The sequence below is a fragment of the Nomascus leucogenys genome, chromosome 23 (assembly GCF_006542625.1).
Source record: "Nomascus leucogenys isolate Asia chromosome 23, Asia_NLE_v1, whole genome shotgun sequence".
NCBI lineage: Eukaryota > Metazoa > Chordata > Mammalia > Primates > Hylobatidae > Nomascus > Nomascus leucogenys.
Window position 1 is genome coordinate 2,819,406 of NC_044403.1, and position 7,479 is coordinate 2,826,884.

Here is a 7,479-nt window from a genome sequence, read left to right on the forward strand (position 1 = left end):
ACTTAATGGTGGTAGATAAGCTTTTAGATGTGCTGCTGGATTCAGTTTGTCAGTATTTTATTGAGGATTTTGCATCAATGTTCATCAGGGATATTGGCATAACATTCTCTTTTTTTGTTGTGTCTCTGTCAGGCTTTAGTATCAGGATGATGCTGGCCCCATAAAATGACTTAAGGAGGATTTCCTCTTTTTCTGTTGATTGGAATAGTTTCAGAAGGCATGGTACCAGCTCCTCTTTGTGTCTCTGGTAGAATTTGGCTGTGAATCTGTCTGGTCCTGGACGTTTTTTGCTTGGTAGGCTATTAATTATTGCCTCAATTTCAGGATCTGTTATTGGTCTACTCAGAGATTCAAATTCTTCCTTGTTTAGTCTTGGGAGGGTGTATGTGTCCAGGAATTTATCCATTTCTTCTAGATTTTCAGGTTTATTTGCATAGAGGTGTTTATAGTATTCTCTGATGGTAGTTTGTATTTCTGTGGGATTGGTTGTGATATCCCATTTATTTTTTATTGTGTCTATTTGATTCTTCTCTCTTTTCTAATTAGTCTTGCTAATGGTCTATCTATTTTCTTGATCTTTTCAAAAAATCAGCTCTTGGATTCATTGATTTTTGAAGGGTGTTTTGTGTCTCTATCTCCTTCAGTTCTGCTCTGATCCTACTTATTTCTTGTTTTCTGCTAGCTTTTGAATTTGTTTGCTCTTGCTTCTCTAGTTCTTTTAATTGTGATGTTAGGGTGTTGATTTTAGGTCTTTGCTGCTTTCTCTTGTTGGCATTGAGTGCTATAAATTTCCCTCTACACACTGTTTTAAATGTGTCCCAGAGATTCTTGTATGTTGTGTATTTGTTCCCATTTGTTTCAAAGAACATCTTTATTTCTGCCTTCATTTTGTTATTTACCCAGTAGGAAGCAATTGTTCAGTTTCCATGTAGTTCTGTGGTTTTGAGTGAGTTTCTTAATCCTGAGTTCTAATTTGATAGCACTGTGGTCTGAGAGACTGTTTGTTGTGATTTCTATTCTTTTACATTTGCTGAGGAGTGTTTCACTTCCAATGATGTGGTCAATTTTAGAATAAGGGCAATGTGGTGCTGAGAAGAACGTATATTCTGTTGATTTGGGGTGGAGAGTTCTGTAGATGTCTATTAGGTCTGCTTGGTCCAGCGCTGAGTTCAAGTCCTGGATATATCCTTGTTCATTTTCTGTCTCATTGATCTGTCTAATATTGACAGTGGGGTGTTATAGTCTCCCATTATTATTGTGTTGGAGTCTAAGTCTCTTTGTAGGTCTCTAAGAACTTGTTTTATGAATCTGGGTGCTGCTGTATTGGGTGCATACATATTTAGGATAGTTAGCTCTTCTTGTTGCCTTGATCCCTTTACCATTATGTAATGCCCTTCTTTGTCTCTTTTGATCTTTGTTGGTTTAAAGTCTGTTTTATCAAAGACCAGGATTGCATCCCCTGCTTTTTTTTTTTGCTTTCCATTTTCTAGATAGATCTTCCTCCATCTCTTTGTTTTGAGCTTATGTGTCTCTGCATGTGAGATGGGTCTCCTGAATATAGCACACTGATGGGTCTTGACTCTTTATCCAATTTGCCAATCTGTGTCTTTTAATTGGGGCATTTAGCCCATTTACATTAAAAGTTAATATTTTATGTGTGAATTTGATCTTGTCCTTATGATGCTAGCTGGTTATTTCACCCGTTAATTGATGCAGTTTCTTCATAGTATTGATGGTCTTTACACTTTTGCATGTTTTTGCAGTGGCTGGTACCAGTTGTTCCTTTCCATATTTAGTGCTTCCTTCAGAAGATCTTGTAAGGCAGGCCTGCTGGTGACAAAATCTCTCAGTATTTGCTTGTCTGTAAAGGATTTTATTTCTCCTTCATTTATGAAGCTTAGTTTGGCTGGATATGAAATTCTGGGTTGAAAATTGTTTTCTTTAAGAAAGTTGAATATTGGCCCCCACTCTCCTCCGACTTGTAGGGTTTCTGCTGATGGGCTTCCCTTTTTGGGTAACCCAACCTTTCTCTCTGGCTGCCCTTAACATTTTTTCCTTCATTTCAACTTTGGTGAATCTGACAATTATGTGTCTTGGGGTTGCCCTTCTCGAGGAGTATCTTTGTGGTGTTATTTCCTGAATTTGAATGTTGGCCTGCCTTGCTAGGTTGAGGAAGTTCTCCTGGATAATATCCTGAAGAGTATTTTCTAACTTGGTTCCATTCTCCCCATCACTTTCAGGTACACCAATCAAACATAGATTTGGTCTTTTCGCCTAGTCCCATATTTCTTGGAGGCTTGGTTCATTTCTTTTCACTCTCTTTTCTCTAATCTTGTTTCTCACTTTATTTCATTAATTTGATCTTCAATCACTGATATCCTTTCTTCTGCTTGATCCAATGGGCTATTGAAGCCTGTGTATGCTTCATGAAGTTCTCGTTCTGTGGTTTTCAGCTCCATCAGGTCATTTAAGCTTTTCTCTACACTGGTTGTTCTAGTTAGCCATTTGTCTAACCTTTTTTCAAGGTTTTTAGCTTCCTTGCAATGGGTCAGAAAATGCTCCTTTAGCTTACAGAAGTTTTTTATTACTGACCTTCTGAAGCCTACTTCTGTCAACTCGTCAAACTCATTATCTGTTGTGTTCCCTTGCTGGTGAGGAATTGTGTTCTTTTGGAGGAGAAGAGGTGTTCTGGTTTTTGGAATTTTCAGCCTTTCTGCTCTGGTTTCTCCCTATCTTTGTGGTTTTATCTACCTTTGGTCTTTGATGTTGGTGACCTACAGATGGGGTTTTGGTGTGGATGTCCTTTTTGTTGATGTTGATTCTATTGCTTTCTGTTTGTTAGTTTTCCTTCTAACAGACAGGCCTCTCAGCTGCAGATCTGTTGGAGTTTGCTGGAGGTCCACTCCAGAACCTGTTTGCCTGGGTATCATCAGCAGAGGCTGCAGAACAGCAAATATTGCTGCCTGATCCTTCCTCTGGAATCTTCATCCCAGAGGGGCACCTGCCTGTATGAGGTGTCTGTTGGCCCCTACTGTGAGGTGTCTCTCAGTCAGGCTACACGGAAGTCAGGGACCCACTTGAGGAGGCAGGCTGTCCATTATTGGAGCTCGAATGCCATGCTGAGAGAACCACTGCTCCCTTCAGAGGTGTCAGGCAGGAATGTTGATGTCTACAGAAGCTGTCTGCTGCCTTTTGTTCAGATATGCCCTGTCCCCAGAAGTGAAATCTAGAGAGACAGTAGGCCTTGCTGAGCTGCAGTGGGCTGTTCCCAGTTTGAGCTTCCCTGCCACTTTGTTTACACTGTGAGCATAGAACAGCCTATTCAAGCCTCAGCAATGGTGGACGCCCCTCCCCCTGCCAAGCTTCAGCTTCCCCAGTCAATCTCAGACTGCTGCACTAGCAGTGAGCAAGGCTCCGTGGGCGTGGGACCTACTGAGCCAGGCATGGGAGGGAATCTCCTGGTCTGCCAGTTGCAAAGACCATGGGAAAAGTGCAGTATTTGGGTAGGAGTTTACCGTTCCTCCAGGTACAGTCACTCATGGCTTCCCTTGGCTAGGAAAGGGAAATCCTAGCCCTTGCACTTCCCAGGTGAGGTGATGCTGTGCCCTGCTTCGGCTTGCCCTTCATGGGCTGCACCAAGTGTCCAACCAGTCCCATTGAGATGAACCAGGTACCTCAGTTGGAAATGCAGAAATCATCCGTCTTCTGCATTGATCTTGCTGGGAGCTGTAGACTGGATCTGTTCCTACTCAGCCATCTTGGAAGCACCAACCCCACCTTATTAATATTTTCAAAACACCAACTTCTAGTATTGCTGATCTTTTGAATGTTTTTTTTGTCTCAATCATCTTCAGTTCAACTCTGATTTTGTTTATTTTTTGTCTTCTGCTAGCTTTGTGGTTGGTTTGCTCTTGCTTCTCTAGTTCTTGTAGTTGTGATGGTAGGTCATTAATTGGAGATCTTCCTAACTTTTTGATGTGGGCATTTAGTGCTATAAATTTCTCTCTTAACACTGCCTTATTTGTGTTCCAGTGATTCTGATACATTGTATCTTTGTCCTCATTAGTTTCAAATAACTTCTTGATTTCTGCCTTAATTTCGTTATTTACCCAAAAGTTATTCAGGAGCAGGTTGTTAATTTCTATCTAATTGTATGGTTTGGGGCCATTTTCTTAGTCTTGATTTCTATTTTTTTTTTTTGGACTGTGGTCTGAAAGTGTGACTGATATAATTTTGTGGGGTTTTATGCATTTGCTGAGCATTGTTTTATGTTTGATCATGTGGTCAGTTTTAGAGTATGTGCCATGTGGTGACAAGAAGAAGGTATATTCTGTTGTTTAGGGGTGGAGATTTTTGTAAATGTCTGTTAGATCCATTTGTTCCAGTGTTGAGTTGAAGTCCTGAATATCTTTGTTAATTTTCTGGTTCAATGAGCTGTCTAATACTGTCAGTGGTGTGTTGAAGTTTCCCACTATTATTGTGTGGTAGTCTAGTTCTCTTTGTAGGCCTCTAAGAACTTGCTTTAAGAATCTGGGTGCTCCTGTGTTGGGAGCATGTGTACTTAAGATAGTTAGGTCTTCTTGTTGAATTGAACTTTTTACCACGATGTAATGCCCTTTTATGTCTTTTTTGATCTTTGTTGGTTTAAAGTGTTTTGTCTGAAATTAGGATTGCCACTTCTGCTTTTTTTCTGATTTCCATTTGCTTGATAAATTTTCCTCCATCTGTTTTTCCTTTTGAATCTATAGGTGTCATTGCATGTGAGATGGGTCTCTTGAAGACAGCATTGGGTCTTGCTTTTTTATCCGGCTTACCACTCTGTGCCTTTTAATTGGGGCATTTAGCCCATTTACATTCAAGGTTAGTTTGGTGTGTATTTTATCCTATTATTTTGTTGTTAGCTGGTTATTATGCAGGTTTGTTTATATGGTTGTTTTATAGTGTCACTGGTCTGTGTACCTAAGTGTCTTTTTTTGGGGGTCTGGTAATAGTCTTTTCTTTCCATATTTAGTGCTTCTTTCAAAAACTCTTATAAGATAGGTTTAGTGGTAATAAATTCCTTTAGCATTTGCCTGTCTGAAAAGGATCTTATTGCTCCTTCACTTAGGAAGCTTAGTTTGGCTGGATATGAAATTCCTGATTGGATATATATTTTTTTTTCTCTAAGAATGTTGACTGTAGGCCCCCAGTCTCTTCTGGCTTGTAGGGTTCCTGCTGAAAGGTCCACTGTTAATGTGATGGAATTCTACTTGTAGGTGATCTGCCTTTTCTCTCTAGCTGGCTTTAACACTCTTTCTTTCATTTCAACTTTGGAAAATTGGATAATTATGTGTCTTGGGGGTGATCTTGTGTAGAATCTTACAGGAATTTTCTGTATTTCTTGAATTTGATTGATGGCCACTCTAGAGAGGTTGGGGAAGTTATCATGGACAATATCCTAAAATATATGTTCCAATTTGCTTACTTTCTCCCCATCTTTTTCAGGGATGCCACTGATTCATATATTTGCCCTTCTTACATAATTCCATACTTATCAGAGGTTTTATTCATTCCTTTTTATTCTTTTCTCTTTATTTTTGTCTGATTGTATTATTTCAGAGAACTAGTTTTCAAGCTCTGAGATTCTTTCCTCAGCTTTGTCTATTTTGCTATTAATACTTGTGATTGCATTGTGAAATACTTGTGTGTTTTTCAGCAATATTAGGACATTTAGGTTTTTTCTTATACTGGCTATTTCATCAGTCAGCTCCTGTATCATTTTATTATATTCTTAGTTTCCTTGGGTTGGGTTTTATCATGGTCCTGAATCTGATGATCTTCATTCCTATCCATATTGTGAATTCTATTTCAATCATTTCAGCCATCTTAGCCCTGTTAAGCCCTGTTTGAGAACTAGTGTGGTCAGTTGGATGACACTGGAGATTTTAGTTGCCAGTGTTCTCGTGTTGGTTCTTTCTCATCTCTTTGTTTGGGTGTTTCTCCATCTGCGGTGTAGGGTAAGTACAGTCAGTAGACTTCTTTTCTGGATGTTTTCACAGGGCCCAGGCACTGTTCAGCGTCTAAAAGTATGGAACATTTCACAGATTTGTGTGACATCCTTGTGCAGAGGCCATGCTCTTCTTCTCTGTATCATTCCAATTTTAGTATATGTGCTGCTTATGCAAGCACTATAGACTTTCATTTGTTTGAACTTTTACATTTAACATGGTCAATTAATAAAAATATGTATAATTAACAAAGTAATATAGCGATTTGTCTGGCAGAAGAAAGAATCCCTTGAGGACAAATCAAGCCTCATCTTGTAATTATTCATTCAACCTGATTAAATCCATAGAGTAGCCTCTTTTATTTTTGCTTACGTAGTTCTTTAAACTGTTCCTCACAGTCAGATAAAGTTTTTAAAGCAGTTCAGCTCTTCATTTTATCTCAAGTGCCTTCTCATTAATACCCACAAAGGGACAAGACAATAATGTTAAAACACCCAGAAAGCAGAAGAAGTTCAAGAGACAATTACATCCACAACATCTCCTCTTGACTAGTGACTTTATTTCACAAAATTATAGTTTTGGAAGAGCGCTAGAGGATATCTTGTTAAGCCTTAAAAATCTGTCATAAGTGGTCTCCATATCCTCTCTAAAAATCTCCATTAAGCAAAAAGGAATGTCTTTTCTCCCAGGACGACTCATTCTAATTTCTGACATCCTCGAATATTATTTATTTTATACCGAGGCAATTATCTACTTCCTTTTGATATCCACACATTAGTCTATTTTTAGTCTGTTTCCTTCTTTTAATCCTCCATAAAGTTTGCTTTCCTCAGCTGCAGCCATTTTCTCCAATGCCTCAATCTCTCCCTTCCATTATAAAGCACTGCAGGCTTACTTTTTTTTTTAATTGATTTCAGTCATTAGGCTTCCCTCCCATTACTCCTCATCAAGGGCCACCCTGAGTTTCTTAGAAACAAAATTTGAAAGCAGCTAATTCTGAGAAGGCTCATGGATAAAATCAGCAGTGAGACAACCAGCTGCCCATGGCAGGAGGAATCCAGCCACCCTGCTGCTCTAGCACAGCTCTCGGCTTTAACAAGAAATCAAAATGTCTCCTGGGAAAGTATGAAGAAATGTTTATTTCACTACCAAAATGTTGTCACCTTTGCTGTGAAACAAAAAATCAAAAGAAAAGTTATGTCTGCATAGATGCAACCCAAACTGAAAGCTAGAATAAAATGGATTAAATTTTTCCAAAGTGTAAAAAATGTCTTTCTCTCTTGACCCACTCACACATTTTGGAATTTATTCCAAGAAGATAATCTAAAATATCTCCCAAGGATTTTCACAGCAATTTGTTCACCACTGTTACTTATAATAGCAAAATCTTGGGAAATAAACTAAATGTCTTTAATTTGGTAATGCCAGAATGTGATCAAAATCTATATATGAGATATCTAAAATAGTCAAACCATAAAAGCAGAGATTAGAA

General features: G+C 38.7%; 1 non-coding gene across 1 annotated transcript; it reads right to left on the reverse strand.

Annotated features, from left to right (window-relative positions):
- Positions 1–6,061: 6,061 nt before the first annotated feature.
- On the reverse strand, positions 6,062–6,168 carry LOC115832947. The gene has a single exon (XR_004028361.1). It is a non-coding gene; the product is annotated as a U6 spliceosomal RNA (small nuclear RNA).
- Between the last annotated feature and the right edge of the window lie 1,311 nt (positions 6,169–7,479).